This window comes from Pseudorca crassidens, chromosome 11 (assembly GCF_039906515.1).
Source record: "Pseudorca crassidens isolate mPseCra1 chromosome 11, mPseCra1.hap1, whole genome shotgun sequence".
NCBI classification, from domain to species: domain Eukaryota; kingdom Metazoa; phylum Chordata; class Mammalia; order Artiodactyla; family Delphinidae; genus Pseudorca; species Pseudorca crassidens.
The window spans coordinates 93,948,487-93,971,301 of record NC_090306.1 but is presented as its reverse complement, the minus strand read 5'-3'; the positions used below and the strand labels follow the sequence as shown (position 1 = coordinate 93,971,301).

General features: G+C 47.7%; 1 long non-coding RNA gene across 1 annotated transcript in view; it reads left to right on the top strand.

Moving 5' to 3' along the window:
* The window catches only part of LOC137202400 (uncharacterized), a 123,512-nt gene that overhangs the window by 15,503 nt on the left and 85,194 nt on the right, over positions 1 to 22,815 (top strand). The window contains exon 2 of the long non-coding RNA XR_010932588.1: positions 1,124 to 1,277. This is a non-coding gene — a long non-coding RNA (uncharacterized lncRNA). The remainder of the gene's footprint in view (positions 1 to 1,123; positions 1,278 to 22,815) is intronic.

The window sequence follows — 22,815 nt, the reverse complement described above, 5'->3', positions numbered from 1 at the left end:
CAAGGACATCAACTTTCACCTTAAGAAATGAGAGGAAAAGAGCAAATTAAACTCCAAATAAGTGGAAGAGAGGAAGTAATAAAGGGAAGGGCAGAAATCAGTAAAGTGGAAAGCAGAGGAAAAATAGAGAAAAGAAATGAGACTGAAAAATGGATTCTAGGCTGGGGAAGAGAAAATCCAAATGAGCCTAGAGCAGTCCGTAGTACCAGAAAGTAAGGAGAGTTCTTAACAAAGAGAGAAGGGGTGAGGGTATGTCAAAGGGACAGATGAATCAGCCTGAAAGGACTCCCAATGGTCAAAGCTGGAGCAATTCAAGCAACAAACTAAATGATATATTGGATCGTAACACAGATTATAAAATAAATATACATGAGTCTGTAATGATATAAAAGAATGAATGAATGAATGAATAAATAAATAAATAAAGGAGAAGAGACAAATATGCATTGTAGAAGAATCCCAAATAGTATATGCAGACACCCCTGGCCCCCACCAGGAGGTTGAGCTTAATTCCCACCTCTCCATTTGAGAGTTGGCTAGACTTAGTGACTCAATTCTGAAGAGTAAATTATGGAAAGAGAAGATAGTAAGTGCTGATGTAGAATCCTGACAAATGCTACCTTAACCAAATGATACTAGTCATCTCTGATATGCCAGATGAGAAGGACACTTCACCTTGAGGTATTCTTCCCCTACATCCATTACTCCAGCCAAATCACAAGAAAATACATCAGACACACCCAAATTGAGGGACCTTCTCCAAAATACCTGACCAGTACTCCTCAAGACTGTCAAGGTAATGAAAAACCAGGGAAGGCTGAAAAATTGTCACAGACCAGAAGACACTAACACAACAAAACATGAAGTGGTATTCCAGAATGGATCCTGGAACAGAAAAAGGACATTAATAGAAAACCTGGAAAATCCAGAGTCTAGAGTTTTGTTAATAATAATGTATCAGTGTTGGTTTCTTAGAGTTGACAAATATACAACAGTAATGTGAGATAGTAATATAAAGGGAACCTGAAACTGGGTGGGTGGGGGGGTGTATGAGAACTTTCTGGACTATCTTTGCAAGTTTTCTGTAAGTCTAAAATTACTCCAATTATTTTATTTTCAAAAGGTCATCCTTTGAGAAGATCAATAAAATGGATAAATCTCTAGCTGGACTGATCAGGGAGGAAAAAGAAGAGAAGGCCTCAGAAACCAAGCTGCAGAATGCACAGACACAGAATTTTGTCTTTGCTGTCCATCTGTGTTGACACGTACACAACCAGGTAATTTACTTTCACAGCTGTATAGTATTCTATGGCGGCAATGTACCAAATTTTATTTATTCATTTTCATCACTAGGGGCATTTATTTATTAATTTATTTTTGGCTGCATTGTGTGGCTTGCGGGATCTTCGTTTCCCGACCAGGGATCAAACCTGGGCCACCTGGCAGTGGAAGCGCAGGGAAGGCGGTGGACCACCAGGGAAGTCCCACTGGGGCCATTTATTTATTTATTTAATTTATTATTTATTTATTTATTTTTGGTTGATTGGGTCTTCGTTGCTGCGCGTGGGCTCCCTCTTGTTGTGGCGAGTGGGGGCTACTCTTCGTTGTGGTGCGTGGGCTTCTCACCGTGGTGGCTTCTCTTGTTGCGGAGCACGGGCTTCAGGCGCACGGACTTCAGTAGTTGTGGCATGCGGACTCAGTAGTTGTGGCTCGCGGGCTCTAGAGTGCAGGTTCAGCAGTTGCGGCGCACGGGCTTAGTTGCTCTGCGGCATGTGGAATCTTCCCGGACCAGGGCTCAAACCCGTGTCCCCTGCATCGGCAGGCGGATTCTTAACCACTGCGCCACCAGGGAAGTCCCCACACCGACTTTTTAGAAGACTTTTTTGTAAGGGAAATGCTGGGGGTGCTCCGGAGATGAATAAACTCCCACCTGACTCTCCTGGGGGCTGCAGGGTTGTGCATGAGGTAGACACACACCCCCTTTCCATCCTGCACAGTGTAACTGGGGCCCTGCATGGTCCGTCTTGGGGGCATAGTAAAGGTGATTTCTTCAGAAGAGTTGATTGAGAAGCAGAAACATAGGTCAGTGTCGATACATTTTCCTTAAAAAATAACGTACACATCAAACTGCCCTTTGTATAAAGCACTTACATGTGAGTCATCTTATTTAATCCTTAGAACCACCCTTCAAAGTAGACAGTTAATTTAATCGTATACAGATACATCTTATTTATGGGAAAGGAAACTGAAGTTCAGAAGGGTAGTTACTTGCCTCAGATCCAACTGCAGGTAACTGTACATGCTGATCTCTGAACCTCTAATGATAATGACACAACTCTGGGGTTGGAAGGTGGGGCTGATGAGAAACTTCAGGGAAGCCGATGGCCAAATTGGCCTGCCTGGCTTTGTGCTGTGCGGGGCAGCTGTGTCCGAGCTTTGGGGCTCTCTGAGGCTTTCCTCTGCGTTTCCACTAGAGGGCACTGCTGGCCCAGTTTAGAAGTACTTACTTTCCCTACAATTTAAGTGTGGTCAGAGCAGGAATTGCTATAAAAGCCAAAAAAGCTTAAGCTTCAGGGTCTCTCACTTGCACAGACCCCTTCTACTTTTGTACCCAATTTTGCATTTATAATTTTGAATTATTTTTCCACAAGAGGCATCTCCGAATAAGCTTCAGACCCCCCAAATCTGTATTGACCCCGGCTCATGCAAATACTTTGAGAACTAAGGGCTGGGAGCTTTGAGACACTGACCCTCGTGAGCAGCACAGAGAGTAACTTTCCACGGGACGTGGCTGTCCCCTCTTTTGGACTCTGGACCCCCAGAGAGCCGGACTCTGCCCTTTTTGACCTTGATTCCTGGCCTGTAGCACACAGTAAGCTGTCTACACATGTCTGTTGAGTGAATAAACGAGGCGCAAACATCGGCCAGTGTCACTGCTTTTATCTTTTCCTCTTTCTCCTCTTTTGTCTCAGTTGCTCAATTTCCGAGGTGGGGGAGGCGGTCTAGAATTCATCTGAGGCCCCTCCTGGCCAGAGATTTTCTCTAGATTCTCTCTCTATTCTCTCTCCTTTTTTCTCCTCTGCTGCCTCTCATCTGACTTTTAATTTCTCTGTTTCTGCCACCTCCCACCCCTGCACCCAGCCTGTGCCTTAACATGGCCAGAACCCCCTTGGTTCTGCTAACACCCTTGGGGGAGGTCTGGAGTCCTCAGCAGGGTGTGGTTTTCTGGGTTTCTGTGTCTGAGGACCCAAGGATGATGCTGGGTGGGTAGCGTGGGCAGGGGGATGGGGAGAGGGTCAGCTACCCTTTTCTCAGCACCCGCTCAAGCACGAGGAAAAGCTTTGCTCCCTTCCTGCCTTGTCCCCCTCTGCTGCCCCCATTAGCTTCACTTTTCCTCCCACTCTGCCATCCTGGTTTCCAGAGCCACATTAGCCAAGGAAGAACCAAGGGCTTACATAACAGCCCTCTCTGGTCACTTCTTGGACACCATTTCTGATTTTCCTTCCTTGCTCTGAATGTTCTTTTGCAGTCTCCTTCCTGAGCTTTGCCCCTTTAATTTTGGGGTTTTGCAGGGTTGCATGCTCCCTTTTCTGCCTTTCTTGCTCTGCATATTCTCCCTCGGTAAGCTCCTCCACTCCCCAGGTGTCTATTGTGCGATACACCGATGACTCACAAACTCTGCAGCCAAGCACGTCCTCTGAACTCCAGACCCATCTCTGCCATGATATTTCCATTGGCACTTCCAACTCAGGCGTCCAAGGTTTCTATCAGCTTTATTGAGGTATAATTTGTATATAATGTGATTGACCATTTCAAGCGGCTATCTCAGTCTTGGCAAAGGCACACGAGAGCATAAGCTCTACCATGCTCACGATATAGAACACTTCTGGCACCCCCACCAGTTTCCTCATGGCCCCCTTGCCTCCCCCATCTCTGGCCCTGGCGACTACTGATCTGCTTCCTGTCCCTGTATTTTGCCTTTTCTGGAATTTCACAGAAATGGCGTCCCACAGAATGTGCCTGGCTCCTTTCACGTATGGTAATGTCTTTGAGATTCACCCATGTTCTGTCTTGCAGCAGTAGTTTGTTCCTTTTTATGACTGAGTAGTATTCTATTGTATGGATATACCATGATTTGTTTATCCACCTACCAGTCAATGAACGAGGCATCTAAAATTAACCTAAAAGTCAGGCGGAGCTGCCTGGGTTTGAATTTAGACTCCGCTACACATCAGCTGTACGATTCTCAGCAAACTGTGTGGCTTTCATGAGCTTCACGTTTCTCAGCTGTACAATCGGGACGGTAATGCCTTGCTCGTAATGTTGCTGAGCAGATTAACCGAGCTCGCCGATGCCAAGCACAGGGCTGTGTGTCTGGTACTCAGTAGCATCGCCATGTGGATGTATTGGACCTTCTTGACCACGTGGGGGCGCAATACACACTACTGTCTCCCTCTCATACTGCTGCAGGCGGATCCCACAGCTCTCTGGTTATTTGCAGCTGAGAACTTCAATTCCACATTCTAGTTCGTGCCCTCTTCCCTCCCTGCAGCGCACACGTGACCCAGGGCAGCAGGGACCCGCACGGGGTGGGGGATGAGAAGGTTGAGAGCCAAGGGGCCCCTGTGTGGGTTTCTCCGAGGGCCCTGTGGAGACCTCTCCACGGTCCTGCCCCCTGGCCATCCTTACCACCCGCCCCCGTGCCGTTGCTGACGGTGGAGCTCACAGCTTCTTCCTCCATCCTCTCTCTCCAATTCTTTTCTTCCCCGTTGAGTTAGAGGGAAAGTTGGAAAGCCTACGACATTAACACAGACTCAGCCTCCTTCCTTTCAGGCCACCTGGAGCAGGTGCTGGCGTGCTCCGCCCCCCCCAAAGTGCTCACTTGCTGACTTCTGGGGCAGCCCCTGCATCTCTTTATCCCAGAGCTTTCTACGGGGGCCTTGGCAGGAGTGGCAGACAGAAGTGCAGGGAATCAACAGCCCAGCAGCAGCCCCCAGCTGATGGCTAATGAGTGTTGGTGAATTAACTCCCATTGTCCCCTTGTCCCTTGATGGGGGATAGCTCTGGGGCTCGTGCTCCTCCCTGACCCCAGCGCTCCCCAGCGGGATTCAGCTCCGTTGTTCAAGGGGTCCCTTGCTCAATAACCAAACCCTTTTCACTGCCCTCATTTCCCCTCCTCTTTCTCACTGCCCTCTTGGTGTTTCCTGGGATCATCTCTCAAGTGAACCACTTGTCCTTCAACCCTTGTGTCAAGGTCTCCTTCTGGGGGAACCCAAAGGGAGACTGAGCCCTAATCTTTGTAAGTGGTTTTCTTGAGGTTGGCTGGGGGAGGGGAGGGGTATGTGGCAGGAAAGGAAAAGTGGCCGCCCTCTCCCCCTAGATCAAGGCTCTCTTCTCTAATGCATCCCCTTAAATTTAGATATTAGCTCTTCTGCTGATAGAGGCTGGAGGGGCTCTGGGAGGGGGGATGACTGGGGGGCAGAGGTGCTTCTGTCTGCTCTTAGATCCTCCTCCGTGGCTGTGTCACAGCTCTGTTCAGACGTGAGAGTATTTGGTGTCCATTGTCCTAAATTTGGGGGTTTATGTACAACTTTGAGACAATAGGAGAAAAAACTCATTCATTAGCACAACACACAGTACTTAGGTACAGTACTTAGGTATTAGTTTGCTCGGGCTGCCACACAAAATACCATAGACTGGCTGGCTTAAGGAACAGATATTTATTTCGCAGTATTCTGGAGGCTGGAAGTCCAAGGTCAAGGTGCTGGCCGATTGGGTTCCTGGTGAGAACGCTCTCTCTGGCTGGCAGCCTTCTCGTTGAGTCCTCATGTGGTAGGGGGACAGCTCTGGTATCCCTTCCTCTTATAAGCTCACTAGTCCCATCACGAGGGCGCTACCCTCATGACCTCATGTAAACTTAATTACCTCCCAAAGGCCCCAGCTCCAAATGCCATCACATTAGGGTTCAACATATGAATTTTAGGGGGACACAGTTCAGTTCTTAGCAACTTGTTAAAATGGTGAGGATTTAGCTCTGTCCACTAAAATCTGTTTCTACTCCTCTATTCCTTATCTAGGGCAAGACACTCACTCTTCATCCTTGATTCCCTCCTCCTCTCATGTCCAATCAGGTGTCAAGTCTTATCAATGATATCTCCGAAGCATCCCCCGCATTCCCCCTTCTGTCCCTCTACAGCTTCTCTAGGTCAAGCCCTCATCATTCAGATCAGCTAGGACTGAGTATCAAGAAACTGCTGTAGTGGCTTAAAAAAGTAAAGGGTGAATTGATCATATGCGACAAGAAGTTTGGGACAGGCGCTTCAGGATCGGAACGGAAGCCCAAGGATGTCGTCAGAGACCCTGGCTCCTCCTACTTTTTTTTTTTTTCTTTGGGGTACGCGGGCCTCTCACCGTTGTGGCCTCTCCCGTTGGTTGCGGAGCACAGGCTCCGGACGCGCAGGCTCAGCGGCCATGGCTCACGGGCCCAGCCGCTCCGCGGCATGTGGGATCTTCCCGGACCGGGGCACGAACCCGCGTCCCCTGCATTGGCAGGCGGACTCTCAACCCTGCGCCACCAGGGAAGCCCTCCTCCTACTTTTTCTCTTCCACCATCCTCAGCGTTGGCATTGGTTCTCATGGTCACAAGATAGCTGCTGCTTCTCTGAGTATCACTTCCACATTCTAGGCCATCACTCCTATTAATTGAGAGCCTTTGTCTTTTTATTTGGGAAGGGGACCCTTCTCTAGAGTCTTCCATCTACGTCTCAAGAACCATGTCACATGACTCCCACGGGTCTCAGGGGAATCTGGGGAGGTGAGTATTTCACTTTCCAGGCTCTATAGGAGAGGGAGGCAGGGGAAAGGGGAATGCAAATGGCTTTAGGTAGCCAGTCCTGGCATTTGCTACATCATCCCTCATCCCAGCAGCCTCCTAACTGATCTTTCTGTCTCTGTTCTCACCAGAGTGTTCCCATTGACAACATGTCTGTCTTAGGGTCATAAGAAACCATTATATGCAGCAAATCAATTACAGTACAGATGGTAATAATAACACCCATGACAAATGTCTATTATATGTGTCCTGGTGTGTCGAACTTTCAGGACTTGTGAGGTGTAATTCTAAAAGTCACTTTATTATTGTCTCCTCCTGTCCCTCTAACCCTGGCTTTAGAAGAGTTGTCCCTTCCCTGGTGCTGGAGGAAAATTCTGGTGTCCTCATGGCTCTGTGGGTCAGCTGAGGCAAGAGAAACCCCTGTGGTCACTTTAAGATAGAAAACAGAACGTTTGTTCGGAAATTGGAATGTACAGTCCAATCTGTTAGTCAGCACTTCAGTGTGTTTCCAAGGTAAGATGCCTCCCTCCCCCATCCAGCTGGGCCGACTGCAGGTAGGGCTCTGGCTTTGGGAAGGGGATGGTCCTTTTCTTTTTCCCACTGAGAGTTCCTATTTCTGGCTCCTCTGGGGTTGTGGAGCATTGGGTAGGAGCATGTGGAGGGTAGGAGGAAAAGGGGTCAGGAAGGTTCTTATTTGCCTGGTAGTGTCATCACATGCCTTCCAGATCTTTGGAGTGGTCGGTGGAGCTGACCTGCTCTTTCAGGTGCCAGATGGATTTTCTGGGGATCCCACTGCTGCCCTCAACTCCCATTCAATTCCCCTGGACACTTCTGCCTCATCAGCTCCTGGATTTCCCACAATTCACTCCCACAGACCCTTGCAGTTGTTAGAATCCTCCTGACTTGCAAACCCTGGGTCCTTTCCCAGAGGCAGATCCTGAGACCAACCTTTGTGTCCACGTGGTTTATTAAGGAGATGCTCCGCAGAGAAACCTGTAAGCAAGTTGGGAAAGGAGGACAGGGAAGGGGAAGAAGCCTAGCAGCCGCGCGACCTTAGGTGAAGCCGCAGCATCATTCTGGTTCCGTGGGAAGCTCTGGAGTGGATATTAAACCTCAGAACACTTCCCCACTCGGAGCTTTGGGCTCTGGGCTTTCGTGCTGTCACACCAGACAGTCACTGGCTGAGAGCTGTCGTGGGGCTGGGGGGACGGGGTTGGAGATTGGGGTTGGGAGGTGGACTGCAGAGTTTCAAAGTCACTCCAGTAGCCCAAAGGGCAGGCTTCCAAAGAGAGTTTACAGGTGTAGCCTTGAGAATCAAAGCACCTAGAAGCTGGGTGATGGTCACGCAGGACAGGTAAGAGCCATCAAAGGGGATATGAGCAGGGCACCAGCAATGTCCCCAATACCATCCCTAATAGGCTGGTTTTATTTTATTTCCCAAGCTGGTTTTTCCAGCTATCAGCCCCCTTGTTTATCCTCGTAGCTGAAATCTTCTTGGCATTTCACCTCCCAAACTCCCTTCCTAGAGACTGAACCCCGTTGCAGGAGGAATAGCATGTTGTGAGCATCTCTCTGCCTGAGGCCACCCCCCACCCCTTCCCTTCTCCCGACATCCCTCACAACTCATCACCATCTGTGTAAACTTGGACATACACTTTGTGTATTTCTGTAATGTTGTCAGCTGCCCATAGAGCATCTAGAATATTTTCGCCCATTTTGGAGTGCTGGTGACTCAACTTACAGCAATTTATTCCACAAAAGCAGACAATAACTCAACTGGCGAGAGGGGGAAAAATAACCCTACCAACCCACCACAGTCCCTCCGCGCTGGCACTCAAAATGGTAATGCATGGAATAGATTACTGCAAGTAATAGGCCTGGTTGGCAGACGTGCGAGCTGAGTTAAATGCCTTTTAAGTAAATCTCAGCCTGTGTTATCTGTTCACTCAGACATGTGTGCATGGAGACAGAGGGAGGTCGTGTGGACAGACGGCACACGCTGTAACTTTCATTATCCCACACTGAGGTTCTTTGTTAATAACCACAGTCAAAGGCACTGCAGATTTTCTGATCTCTGTGACAGGTGGCTACCAGTGTGAGGTCGAGGCATTCATTCATTCATTTGTTCATTCATTCCCCAAGCCGTTGTGAGGCCCAGGATGCACCAGGCGTTGTGCTGGGCAGTGGAGGCATAGAGATGCAGAGATGGGTCGACAAGGTCCCAGCCCCTGCCGAGCTCACAGTCTGGTGGGAGGAGACGAAGTGATAAACAGGGCAGGTGATCAGGTGTTCACGTGCTGTGAGATTGGCCAAGGTCTGGCGCTTGCTCTGCAGAGTCACAAGGTCTGGAGTCAGACTGCCAGGGTTCGAATCTGGGCCCTGCCACTTACTTGGGCAAGGTGCTTACCCTCAGTTTCCTCATCTGCAAAGTGGGTAGAAATAGTGCCTATTTGATAAAGTGGATAGAAATAGTGGATGGGAGGAGTAAATGACACATGCGTGGCAGAGTGCCTGGTTACACTTAGTGCTTAATAAATGTTTTTTGTTGCCGTCATGATTACGGACATCTGTACAGGGCCAGCGTAAGGAGGGTCGGGAACGTTTTGTTGGAGAAGGTGATGCTTGTTCAGAGATTTGAGTGGTGCTGGCGCATCTAAGCCAGGAAAGGGACCTAAGTGCAGGGAAGTAGGATGAGCAAAGTTCAGAGGGAGGGGCAGGTGACAGGGGCACGTTAAGAAGGTGCTGAGCAATGGGCCACAGACTGGTGGCTTGAACGACGATTATTTTCACATGGTCTGGAAGCTAGAAGTCAATGATCAAGGTTCTGGCTGATTTTGTTTCTTAATGAGGGCTCTCTTGCTGGCTTGCAGATGGCTGCATTCTTACTATATCCTCACATGGGCTTTTCTCTGTGCAGGTGGGGGGAGGGGAGAGAGAGACATAGAGAGAGAGACAGAGAGAGAGAGAGAGAGAGGGAGAGGAAGGGAGGGAGGGAGAGAAAGAGAGAGAGAAAGAGAGAGAGGGAGAGATCCTTGGTGTCTCTTCCTCTTCTTATAAAAGAGACTAGTCCTATAGGATTAAGGCCCCACCCTTATGACCTAATTTAACCTTAATTACCCCCCTAAAGGCCCCATCTCCAAATACAGTCACACTGGAGGTTAGGGCTTCAACATGTGAATTTTGGAGAACACAAACATTCAGTCCATAACAGAGTCGTTGGAAAACTGGATCTGAGAATCATGTTTCTCTGTTTACTAGCGGTGTGACCCTGGGATCTATAAAATTAGGCCAATTATAGCTAACTCTTGGGACTTTTGCATGAATTAATTCAGGTAATACTTTGTATTGAAGTGGAAGAAAATGTTGAAGGCTGTGGTTCCTTAGTGGAATGATGGAGGAGTGTCTGGTTCCCAGAACAACGCAAGGGCAAGAGTATTTTCCGTGCCCACCAGTGGAGAGGTCATCCAGTCCAGTGGCCCACTGACCCGCTGGGAAGTCAGAGGGAATCTAACTTCTGTTGCACATCCATCCGAGAGTTCCTCTCCTGCTGCTTCGGACAACCCATGCTGCATGAGCTACTGGGGCCTTTTGTATCACAAGGTGCTGGACCTGTCACTGCCTGTTAAAACCACACACAACAAATCTTCTCATTGGTCCTTTCTCCACTCCTGCCTTCTTCCTTAGCTAGGGCATGAAAAAAACACAAAAAGGAAATTTGGACAATCTAACAAGACCAGACAACAAGTTGACTGTAGATCAGTGAACCTCAGGAATGACTTTTAAGTTTGCTGTATGTCGAGCTAATTCTATGGCGTTCTCATTTTGCATAAGACAGGCATCTCAAAGATATCATTGCCGATTGACTAATGCTGTGGTCTCCTATCATGTTAAAAACATCGTCACTCATATAAATTGTAGGCCACTTTTTATCTGTTTTCAACAGGAATCTCATGCAAAGAATGATCGGTCCAGAACCCAAAAGTAGCTGAACAGGCAATTTAATTTTTTATTGCAATCCTCTTGAGAAAATGACAGAGAATTGGCATTAAAAGGCATAACAAAACTTCTTTTTTTAAAAAAATTAATTAATTAATTTTTGGCTGTGTTGGGTCTTCGTTGCTGTGCGAGGGCTTTCTCCAGTTGCGGCGAGCGGGGGCCACTCTTCATCGCGGTGCGCAGGCCTCTCACTGTTGCGGCCTCTCCCGTTGCGGCCTCTCCCGTTGCGGAGCGCAGGCTCCAGACGCACAGGCTCAGTAGTTGTGGCTCACGGGCTTAGTTGCTCTGCGGCATGTGGGATCTTCCCAGACCAGGGCTCGAACCCGTGTCCCCTGCATTGGCAGGCAGATTCTTAACCACTGCGCCACCAGGGAAGCCCACAAAACTTCTTAATACTCATTTCTCCTTATTTCTTGTACTCTTCATATCTCTCACATACATAAAGCTCCCCTCACCCCAATCATCCCAACCATAATGGCCCTCTTGCTTTTGTCCCCTCCCACCCACTTCCCTTACTATATATTTATTCAATTTTGTGTTCTCTCTTATGTGCCAAGTTCTGAATATAATGGCAAACCAGAGGCACATGGTTCTTGCTTTCTCAAGTTTACATTTTCCCCCCAGCTTTTCCCAGGTCTGTGTCCACCACTGTTATTGTCATCTCTCACCTAGATGACACCAGTGGCCTTAATTTCTGCCCCTCTTCCACCCTTGCCCTGTGGATCTGCTGCTCAGACTGCCTGTCTGGGTTCTTGTCCCTGAGGTTCTCGCTTCTTTCCCTCCCTCCCTTCATTCCCCCTCCCTCCCTCCCTCTATCTCCCTTTGTTGAGATATGATTCAGTTTACATTCTTTGATAGAAGATATTTAGTATCTTCTCCAGTCTCCCTAGAAGATGCCTAGAAGCCACTATGTGAAATTTATAACTGGGAAAGGAGCATTAGGACAAGAAGAACAGCTCTGATATTTGGAAGGAACTGTAGAGATTATCTGGTCCAATGTCTGGGGATCTAGGTTGAAAGGACCCCTCAGCAATATTCTTGGAATCGCCCAGACTTGGCCTTGGCTTATCCAGCACGTCATTTCCAAGGGTAGTTACCTTTCTATGCTGTTCCTGGGAGTAACCCAACACCTGGAACCATAGGTGCTTGGTAAGTAACTGTTCACTTTTGGGTAAATGGGGAACTTCTTCAGAAAATGGGGAACTTGCCTCAAGAAAGTTCTCGATATTGAGCCCAAATCTGCCTTCCTATCCCATGGCCCTGTTGTTCTGAGCGCTACCCACACAGAATGGTAGCTGCCAACGAAGCTCTCCTTTCCAAGATCAATTTGGAGACAATTTCTGCAGCTCCTCTTAAAAATTGTTTTTGGTGTCTGTTTCTGAGGCATATAAAGAAATTGTGCTTCGTGCTTTGTCTTAATATCAGCGTCCTGGAGTCTTTTCTGTATTGGGATTTGCAACGATCCCATATTTAGACCAAGGGAGACTCAGGTGGTGAGGGAGGCACAGCTGGTTTGCAGAAATCACTTAGTGAGCCGATGCTCTTTCGGGACTCGTCTCTACCCGATCAATAGATTGCAATTGGATGTATAGATTTTTTTCATTCATTTATTTATTCATTCGATCTCTCATTTATTTGTTCAACAGACATTTGTTTAGCACTTACCGTGTGCCAAGCCCTGTGTTAATCACTGGATACAGAGATGAATGAGAAATCTTATATTCTCAAGAAGCTGTTAGCCTGGTGGGGAAATCGGATACAAAGGCAGATAATTCCAATACATTGTGATACGTACTATAATAATCATTATAGTGCACAAGGCACAGTGGGAGCTCCAGAGAGGGAGGGTCCATTCTACGTAGCAGATGGGGTCAGGAAAGTTCTCACTGAAGGTCTGACACTTGAGCTGAATTTTGGAGGTAGACCAGATAGGTAGATGGCATTGAGGGAGGTGTTGGAAGAAACCACCAGGGAAAGGTGCAGAATATGCAAAAGCTTGTAGGGGGCATGAAGGATCGTGGTCTGTTTGGGGAAATAGGTTGTTTTCGGTTGGCAGGGTGAGAGCATATGTGTAGGAAAGCAGCAGGATGGAGAGGGAGGCAGGGACAGACCTTGGAGGACATCAGCTCAGAGCCACTTGTGTATTCTCAGCACAAGTTTGCTCAATCTTCTGTGTTTAATGTGGAGTTCTTCGCTTTATGGAGGTCATAAAAGAATAGCCAAATTTAAAATAATAATTGTAGAAAACTTGAACATACTCAAAAATTGAGATATAGTACAATGACTTCTCACATATTCATCAATAATTATTGTGTTTTTGTTACATTTGCTCTATCCATTTTCTTTTCCTTTTTCCCTGCTGAAATACTTGAAAGTAAACTTCAGACACTATGGCATTTCATCCCAACATACTTTATTATGTATTTCTAAAAAATGGTCATTTTCAGGAATTCCCTGGTGGTCCAGAGGTTAGGACTCTGAGCTTTCACTGCCGGGGCAGGGTTCGATCCCTGGTTGGCGAACTAAGATCCTGCAAGCCGCACACCATGGCGATAAAAGGAAAAGAAAAGGGTCATTTTCTTATATAGAATCACAGTGCTATTAGCACACCTAATAAAATTAACACTGTTTTCTTCATATCATCTAATATATAGTTTATATTCAAAATGTCCCAAGTGCCTTAAAAGTATTTTATAGGAGTTGGGTTGTTTCACTCAGGATTGAGGTGAGGTGGGAGGGGAAGATTTTCATCTGAATTTGATCAATAGATGTATCAATAAGGATGGTGGGCAGGCTGAAGGATGGCTCCAGTCATGCCCACCCCCTGGCAGTCCTGCCATGTCTAAATCCTTCTGTGTGAGTGGGCAGGACCTGTGACTTTCTTCTACCCAGTGGAATATGGCAAAGGTGCAGACTTCTGTGACTGGATTATGGAAGATGCTGACTTCCGTTATATTTGTGGAATCTCTCTCCTGATGGCTTTGATGAAGCCAGCGGCTACGTTGTGAGCTGCCCTCTGGGGAAGCCCAGATGGCAGGGAACTGAGGCTGACTTCCAGGCAAGAGCCAGTAGGGAACCAAATCCTTTCACAACCAGAGTCCTTTCAGATGAGACCCCAGGCCCAGCAGACACCCTGCCTGCAGCCTCTTTAAGGGGTCCTGAGCATAAGACCCAACTCTGCTGTGCCCAGATTCCTGGCCTCCAGAAACTGAGATCATGCACATGTGTTGTTTTCAATGGCTAAGTGTGTGGTGATTTTATGCAGCAATAGATAACTAATATAGATGTGTTTGGTTGCTAGTAATAGAAAACCCAACTACCAGTGGCTTAAAGCACAAGGAGATTAATTGTTTGCCTAACAGGAAATTAGGTAGTTACAGGGCTGTTTCAGCAACTGAATGGTGTCATCAGGGACCCAGATCTTCCTATCTTTCTGCTCTGTCAAGTATTCTTGCGTGTTGGGTAATGTCTTTTATCATGAGGGCAGTATGGTTGCCTCAGCTTTGAGGATCATGCCCTCACTGCAGTGACCAAACAGTAAGGGAGAGGATGTCTCCCTCTTACTAGATAGAAATAGCTTTCCCAGAAGCACCTGGTTGTCTCCTCTGAGTATCTTTTTTTCCAGAACTGGATCGAATGCCCATTCTCAGACCTAATACCTGGCAAAGGGAAATAAGATTGTACAACTAGTTTGGACCAATCAGTCATGGTTTATCTCCTGAGCTAGGCGCTTTGTCACCTGAATGAAACGGACGTTTCATTAGCAAGGGAGAAGGGAGGAATGACGCCTAGGCAGGCGATGGTCAGTATCTGCCGAAGCAACACTGCACGCCAACAGAGGGATGCGTATGACCTTTTCCACACTTTGAACCTGCACATCGAGCCTCTTCCCTCAGCCTGGCAGGAGCTAGAAGGAACTTTCTCTCGCTCTGGCTGACAGCTGCAGCCAGCACTGTATTGTCTTGTCATGGATCCGAGGATAACAGGCATCCAGGGATCAGGGCTGGGACCTTTTGGAACATGTTTTTTCTAACTCAAATGAAAAAAAGAATACACATGCATTATAAGACTGTGCATCACAACGTAATGAGTCAGTAGGTGTCAAAATCTGGTTCCGTCATTATCTGCGATGTAAAATTGGGAAATAACCTCGTGACCTTCAGTTGCTTTATCTGCAGTGCCCATTTGATTTTTTTTCTTCCAACATTTCTCCTTCTAAAGCTGGGGTTTACTAAAGGGCTATATGCAAATTTTTTTAAACATCTTTGTTGGAGTATAATTGCTTTACAATGGTGTGTTAGTTTCTGCTTTATAACAAAGTGAATCAGTTATACATATGCATATATCCCCATATCTCTTCCCTCTTGCGTCTCCCTCCCTCCCACCCTGCCTATCCCACCCCTCTAGGTGGTCACAAAACACCGAGCTGATCTCCCTGTGCGATATGCAAATATTTTAACCAGGGGACTCCTAGGGACTTTAATTGGAGCCCATTGCCGAGGGCTTGTATACACTACATTTGGAAAGGGAGGCCTGAAAACTCCCCTCCTGTTACCAGTAATTCTCTCTCTTTTCCTTATTTCCGGGAAGGACAATTCTCATGTTTTGAGGAGCACATCTGGTGTGTGGCCTCATGCCATGGCTCAATCCAGACGACGGTGACTGTCTCAGTAGGATGGGGTCAGGATGGACTTTTTTTTTTTTCTTTTTGCAAATTGAATGAAGTTTAACTGGGAATGGGTGGGAATGTCCATTTATGTATTGCAAATGAGCATGCAAAACCTGACATATTGGAAGGAGCAGAAACTCCTCCAAAATTCTCCTCTGGGGAGGGGCACGGCTCAGGACCCAGCTGGCTGTCGTGTTTAACTAAAGCAGCTGATAAAAGCAAAAGCCTAGTTCTTCTGGAAGCAGATTCCAGCTAAAGAGAAGGATGTAAGTACTGACACAGCTGCAGGGCTGGGGGTGTGTCCGGGAGACCTGCGTTTCTCAAATGCATAGTAGAATCATTTGGGAAGTTTATAGAAATCTGGAGGCCCAGACTGAACCCCCATGCCAATCACGTTAGAATCTCTGGGAATAGGATCAGTAGCTTTTATAACTCCAAAGCTGATTCCAATGTACAGCCAAGTTTGAGAACCGGTTATCGTTCTAGACCAGGGGTCCGCAATCTTTTCTGGTAAAGGACCAGGTAATAAATATTTTTCGGCTTTGCTGCCCATGTGTTCTCTATCGCAACCACTCAGCTCTGCCGCTGTTGCAAAAACAGCCATAGCCAATGTGTAAATAAGTGAGTGAGGTGGTGTTCTAATAAAACTTTATTTACAAAAACAGGCAGTGGGCTGGGTTTGGCCCATGGGCTCTAGTTTTCTGATCCCTATTCTAGACCCTGCAATGCAGTTTGGGCTGCAAGCATCACCTGGGATCTTGTTGGAAATACAGACTCGCGGGCCCCATTCCAGACCTACTGTATCTGCCTCTACATTTAAACAAGATTCTCCAAGTGATTGCTATGCACATTGAAGTTTAAAAAGCAGTAATCTAGACCATTGGTTCTCAAAGTGTGGTCCCTGGGTCAGTGCCATTGGTATCCCCCGGGAACTTGTAGAAATGCAAACCCTCAGGCTCCACTCAAGACCTGCTCAGTCAGAAACTCTGATGCACCTTAGTGGTTGAGAACTACTGGAACCGACAAGTGGTTCTCAAACATCAGCTTATTCTAGGAGATTGAAATAATCTCCAGGCTCAGGCTTCACCTTGGACCAATTAATGTCAGAATCTCTGGGATGGAGACCCAGGCATCGGTACTTAAAAAGTAATTCTCCAAAAAAAAAAAAAAAAGTAATTCTCCAGGAGATTCCAAGGTGTAAGTGAGTTTGAGAACCAGTGCCGTAGGCAGAATGGGCACATTGAGAGCATGGCCATCCGCTTGGGTGGCGCTTTACTGCAGCAGGCAGTGGAGGGAAGGCCCACCCTGGGAAGCAGGTGGGTAGCAGATACTGTTGATTGGTGAGCCAACAGCTTCCCCTACCTTATTTCCCTGCTCGAGGAATTATGTGCTTCATTAGATGCTGGGCCGTTACTCAGCCCCAGGGAGATCATGAGTGGTCAAACCGATGGATAGTTCAGGCATAGGTGTATGAGCCAGTCTTGGCCCAGGGAACTGAGAGGAGGCCTGTTGTCTGTTGTTCTGAAAAGATTTTAAAAAGTACATGATAGGAAACTTCCTTTTTGCTGGATGTGATGTGTGATGCCTGAAAACACTGTAGCCTTCTTGGGCCCATAAGGCGTGATGAAGATTGTAGAGAGCAAGTAAGCGCTTGGGTCCTTCAAGGCGTTGGATCGCTGAATTTACCAATCCTGGACTTCTTTGGATTTCTTGTTACGTGAGATAAGAAATTCCTTAGCATCTAAGTCACTTTCAGTTGGGTCTTCTATTACCTGTAGCCCAGAGCATCCTAAAAAATTTAGGGGAGTAATTACAGATTCACAATGTCAGGACCCCAGAGGTTTGTCTGCAGGTTTAACAAAGCCATCTATGGCAGGGGCAGGGAAACAGAGCTAACATTTACTGAGTGCCTATCTTGAGCCAATGGCTTTTTCTTCTGTGATCCATGAAATACTCATAAATATCCTGCAGTGGAGGTTTCTGCCTTCATTTCATAGGTAGGACTCAGAGAGTTTGCAGTATACTTCAAGTTAAATAGTGGAGCCAGGATTCAAATACAGGTTTTTCTAATTTCAAAGTCTATCCATGATCTATAGACATATGGGAACCTACTTGTACTAAGACTGCGAGATTTTAAACTGGGGCTCTCAGCCTTAGAGAGCGGGGCTGGTAAGCAGGGCCCCCCCCCCCCCCGCAAAACATTCATTTACTGGGAACAATGAAGGGACGTAGTTATCATAAGTCGAATGTAGGCAGGGATCTCTCTTGGAAACAAGGCAAAGCTCTCCTTGCAGAAGTAAGGCACAAGGGAAGGGTCAGGCCAAGAGCACGGTGCTGTACCCTAAAAGAAGACTTGAGGCTGCTGTCACCCCTGTGAGTCTCCTGGGCATCCTGTTAAAATGCAGATTTGTATTCAGGCGATCTAGGGTGGGGCCTGGGATTCTGCATTTCTAACAAACTCCCAGGTGATGCTGATGCTGCTGGGCTGGGGACCCCACTTAGAGTTTCAAGTGGTTAAATCCATCCCTCTGAAGCTCAGTCCTCACTCTGTCTGACTTGAGTGGGTCTGAACCCACAGCCAGGGCAGGGTTGCTAAATGGCCTTGGTGGTGGGGAGAGGAGGGCTCTAGGGATGGGGGCCCGGGGGACCTGATGTAGGGCTACAGGGTGAATCTAGTGCCGCTGTCAGAATGGTTTCTGGAATTCCTGAGAAGAGAATTCAGAGGAGATATCTTTGGGGTAACTTCCAGAAGCAGCATTTGTCTTGGGGTCCGTGTGATGTGGTGAAACATATATGGGTTTTGAAGTTGTTCATTCATCCCTCTGCCCATCCATCCACCCATGCATTCAAGTTGGCATTCGTTTATGCAGTAGCCATGTGCCAGAACTGTGCTAGGTCTCCTTCTGGCTCTGTCCTTTGGCAAACCATTCTATTTCTCTGATTCTTTATTTCCTCATTTGTAAAATGGGGATGAGCATAACAGTCACTTCACAGGCTCGTTGTAAAGATTGGGTGAGACAATTGAAAAGGAAACTGCTTCTTAGATCATGAAAAGTCACCATGAATAAGGAGGAAGGTTGTTTTCTCGTTCACCATGTCTTTCTTCATCAGGTGCTCCTAGAGGCAGTGCTGGTGTGAGAAGCTCTTTGAACTTCTGACTTGTGACTGGGATCGGGGAGAATGTTACCATGTGATACGGCACATCCTCCTCCCTCCCCAGGCTGCCGAGGCGATTCGTTCTGTGTCAGGTTTGTTCCTGGGCCCTTGTGTAGGGCTGAGATAATGGGTCAGGGCAGAAACAGTCACTCAGGCTGGCTGGATTGATTAATGTGGGTGGAAAAGGAAATGCAGAAAGATACAGCTCAAAGCCAGAAGAATACACATGAAAGGTGTGAGAAGACGGAAGAAAGATAAGATGGACTGATTGGGGGAAGAGTTTAGGTAAGTTTGGAGAAAGGGAGAAGAGGATTTTGGAGGGTGGTTCATGGGAGCTATTGAGAGAGTTGAGGAAAGAGGAGTTGTGAGATGTTTGTTGTGTCTTATAGACTTTCCTTCTTTAGAAGTTATGTGAGGCTCTTCAAGTAAGGATTTACCTTGCTTTTCAAAAGAAGAAAACCAGAGCATAGAGACTGTTGGTTTGGAATGCGATACTGGGTCATATGCAATATTGGGTCTAGGTAGAACCCTAAAACCACTTTTTTTTTTTTTGTAAAATATTTATTTGGTTGCACCAGGTCTTAGTTGCGGCAGACGGGCTCCTTAGTTGCAGCTCACGGGCTCCTTAGTTGCGACTCGCCAGCTCCTTAGTTGTGGCATTTGAACTCTTAGTTGCGGCATGCATGTGAGATCTAGTTCCCTGACCAGGGATCGAACCCCGGGCCCCCTGCATTGGGAGCACGGAGTCTAATCCACTGCGCCACCAGGGAAGTCCCGCCACTTGGTTTTTTTATTTTATTTTATTTTTTTTGCAGTACGCGGGCCTCTCACTGCTGTGGCCTCTCCCGTTGCGGAGCACAGGCTCCAGACGCGCAGGCTCAGCGGCCATGGCTCACGGGCCCAGCCTCTCCGCGGCATGTGGGATCTTCCCGGACCGGGGCACGAACCCGTGTCCCCTGCATCGGCAGGCGGACTCTCAACCACTGTGCCACGAGGGAAGCCGCTGCCACTTGGTTTTATAGGGATTACATGGAATGAAAGTAATGATGTTACAAATATACTTATACATATACATATATGGAAGAGGGAGAGAGAGAGAGAGAGAGAGAGAGCGCGAGATTGATTGATTGATTGATTTGAGGTTCTCCCAAGGAAAGGAGCTTTCTATATAATGTAACCTTCATCAGGAAGACACTCTGATACCATGGAAAGAGCATTCTCGACTTGGGTGTCAGACCCACGTGGTAATCACTTCCGGTTTTGCCACCACTTGGAGATGTTTGTTTCTTTAGTTCTCAGTTTCCTCCTCTGTGAATTGGCAACACTATCTGCCATGCCCACGTTGTGAGGGTCAAAGTAGAATAAGAGGCAGTAAAGCATTGGGGACCAGTGAAGTGTTCTGCCCGTGTGAAAAGCATAATGAAGGAGGAGATGGCATTTAAAATTAAGGCATCCATGGCAGATGCCCAGCACAGCCTCCGCCATAGTCGTTTCCTTCCCACCTCCTTTCTTCTTAGAGCATCCAGGCTTTGTTGAGGTAATGAGTGCCCAGATACTCCGTGGGCCCCTCCCTAGTTGGGAGGTGGAAACTGAATGCTGATTGGTGTAAGCTGAAGACAGTAATCCCATTCTCCTGGCTAATGGTAGGTTGAGGCATAAACATGTGATGCAGATTATCCCATGAGGCTGCTGGGGACTTGTGGGAAAATTTCCCTTCATCCTTAAAAAGGGGCAGAGGGTGCACACCTGCTCCTTCCTGACTTTGGACATTGTCACATCAAGATGTGATGCTTTGAGCTGGGACAGCTATCTTGCAAGCATGATGGAAAAGCCAGGAGAACCACAGAGAAACCAGCTGGATCCCTTATGTCATGGAGCTGCTGATTTATACCCCCCTGGAAGCAATTTGTCTGTGCGCTTCTTGAGATATAAAATACATTTCTGCAAGCCGCTTTTAGTTAGGCATCCCTTTCTGCACTCATTCTTCATTCTTCATTTGTTTGACAACTATCTGTAGATGTCTGACTGTGTATCAGGACCTTCAAGATACTGGGGCTAAGGTGGTGATATCCCTGCCCTCACGGAACTTACTTTCAGATGTGGGAGGTGGAAAATGGACAAATCAGTAAATAAAACATAGAGCATTTCAGATGGGGATGAAGGCTGTGGGGAAAAATAAAGTAGGGAAGGGGGTCCTGGAATAGGGTTGGCCTCACCACCTGTAGAACCGAATGAGGATGTGTCCAGAGGCTGAGAGTGCCGGAGGTCCTGGGCTTCTACTGGGGACTGACGCAAATGGACATAAAGGCCATGATGAGAATAGACCCGGGGGGGTCTCCAGACATTTGGCAGTCGTGAGTATTGGGCCAGGGGAGAGGGAGGCAGGGGGGTCTTACCAGGAGCTCACCTTGTTTGGGGGCCCCTCTTTTTTTAAATACATATATTTTCTTGTCCGCACCGTGCGGCACGTGGGATCCTAGTTCCACTACTAGGGATGGAACCCGTGCCTCTTGCATTGGCAGCTCGGAGTCTTAACCACTGGACCACCAGGGAAGTCCCTGGGCACCCCCTCTTTACTTGGCTGTAGTAAAGGGGATGTGTGGACTGAAGGAAGTGGGGGTGTTGACATGACATGATCTTCTGAGCTTCCTTTTGACTCCCGAAGGCATCCCGATGATGCTGCATCCTCAAAAGTGGTGCCCCCGCCCCCTTCCACCTTGGAACTGAGTATGGCTGGGACGTGGGTCCGCGGTGGGATTTAAGGGGAGGCTGGCATTACCACCATGTTCATGGCAGGGGGATCCGCACACTGCACAGCTGTAAATTGTGGTCCGAAGGTCAGGCTTCCAGAATCCCTCAGACCAGCGTTTTATCTTCCTGGAAGGCACGGGTGTCATGTGATTTGCGTTCTGCTCCTGTAGGGACTGAGGGTCAGAGACAGGGGCTGAGGGGCTCAGTCTCCCCTCCCGTACCCCATCGCTGGCCACCCTGAGCTCCAGGACAGCCGGCTGAGGCGGAGGTTGAGCCGTGGTGTTTGTCCATCTCCTGTCATGACTCAGCTCTTCCAACACCCCCGGCTGCCACAGAAACCCCCAAAGGAGCAACACAGCTAAGGATGCCCCTCCCCGGGCTATTACTAATAATGCAGATTCCAGAATTAGCAGGAATTAGCACATTCCAGGCCAAGCAGGGTCAGCACTGATTGGCTTTGTGGCAGGGCTTACAAAGGACAGATCCAAAGGCCTCCCAGGGCCTCTTGCCCCGACACACTCCCATACAGCACGGCGGCACCATGGCAAGGGCACGGCTCAGGCTCAGGGCAAGCGCTGTGTTCCCGTTCACCCTCCAGCACTTACCAGCTGGTCACTTTAGGTCAATCATGTAATGTCTTGGAGACTCGCTTTTTTCATCTGTAGAAGACGAGGACAATGCATCCCCCATAGGGTTGCCATGGGAATGAGGATAAGCAGGATAACGATGGGTAGAGGATAAATGTTAGGTAGTGTTAAGAACCTGGGCTGCTCTTTCCAGCTAATAGAGCAGCATCCCCCTGGGGCACTTGGAGTGGCACAGGCTCTGTAAGTGACATGTGTTTTTTCTTCCAATAAATTGTCAGAAGCACAGAAAAAAAAAAAAAAAAGAACATGGTCTGTAGGTACAAGTCCCTGGGTCTGAACCCGAACTCCTCCACCTCATAGCTGTGTGAAGTTGGGCAAGGGCATGACTTGGGACCTCAGTTTACTCATCTATCGAATAGGTGTGTTAATAACACCTACATGATGGGATTGTTAGGACTTGATGAGGTAATGCAGGTGAAGCTCTTAGCATAGCGTCTGGTGCCTAGTAAAGTTTCATTCAATGTTTGACATTCTTAATTTACTGTTATTTCAGGTTACATGACTTTCGATTGGAAGACTCTATACTGAGCACACTCAAACCCTCGGGCAGTTAGCAGTTTGAACAAGGAAAGGGAACTCAAGTGCCTTGACTCTCCAGTTCCTTTGATTTCCCCATGGCTGTAATTCCTTTCTTCCTAGACTAGGCTCCAGCACTCAGGGCTACAATTTCAGGGTAGAGTAAGGAGCAGGGGATCACAGCCTTTTGACTCTTTCTATGTCAGCCCCAGGTGTTTCTGTAGAAGTCATAAACTGACTCAGTGTCA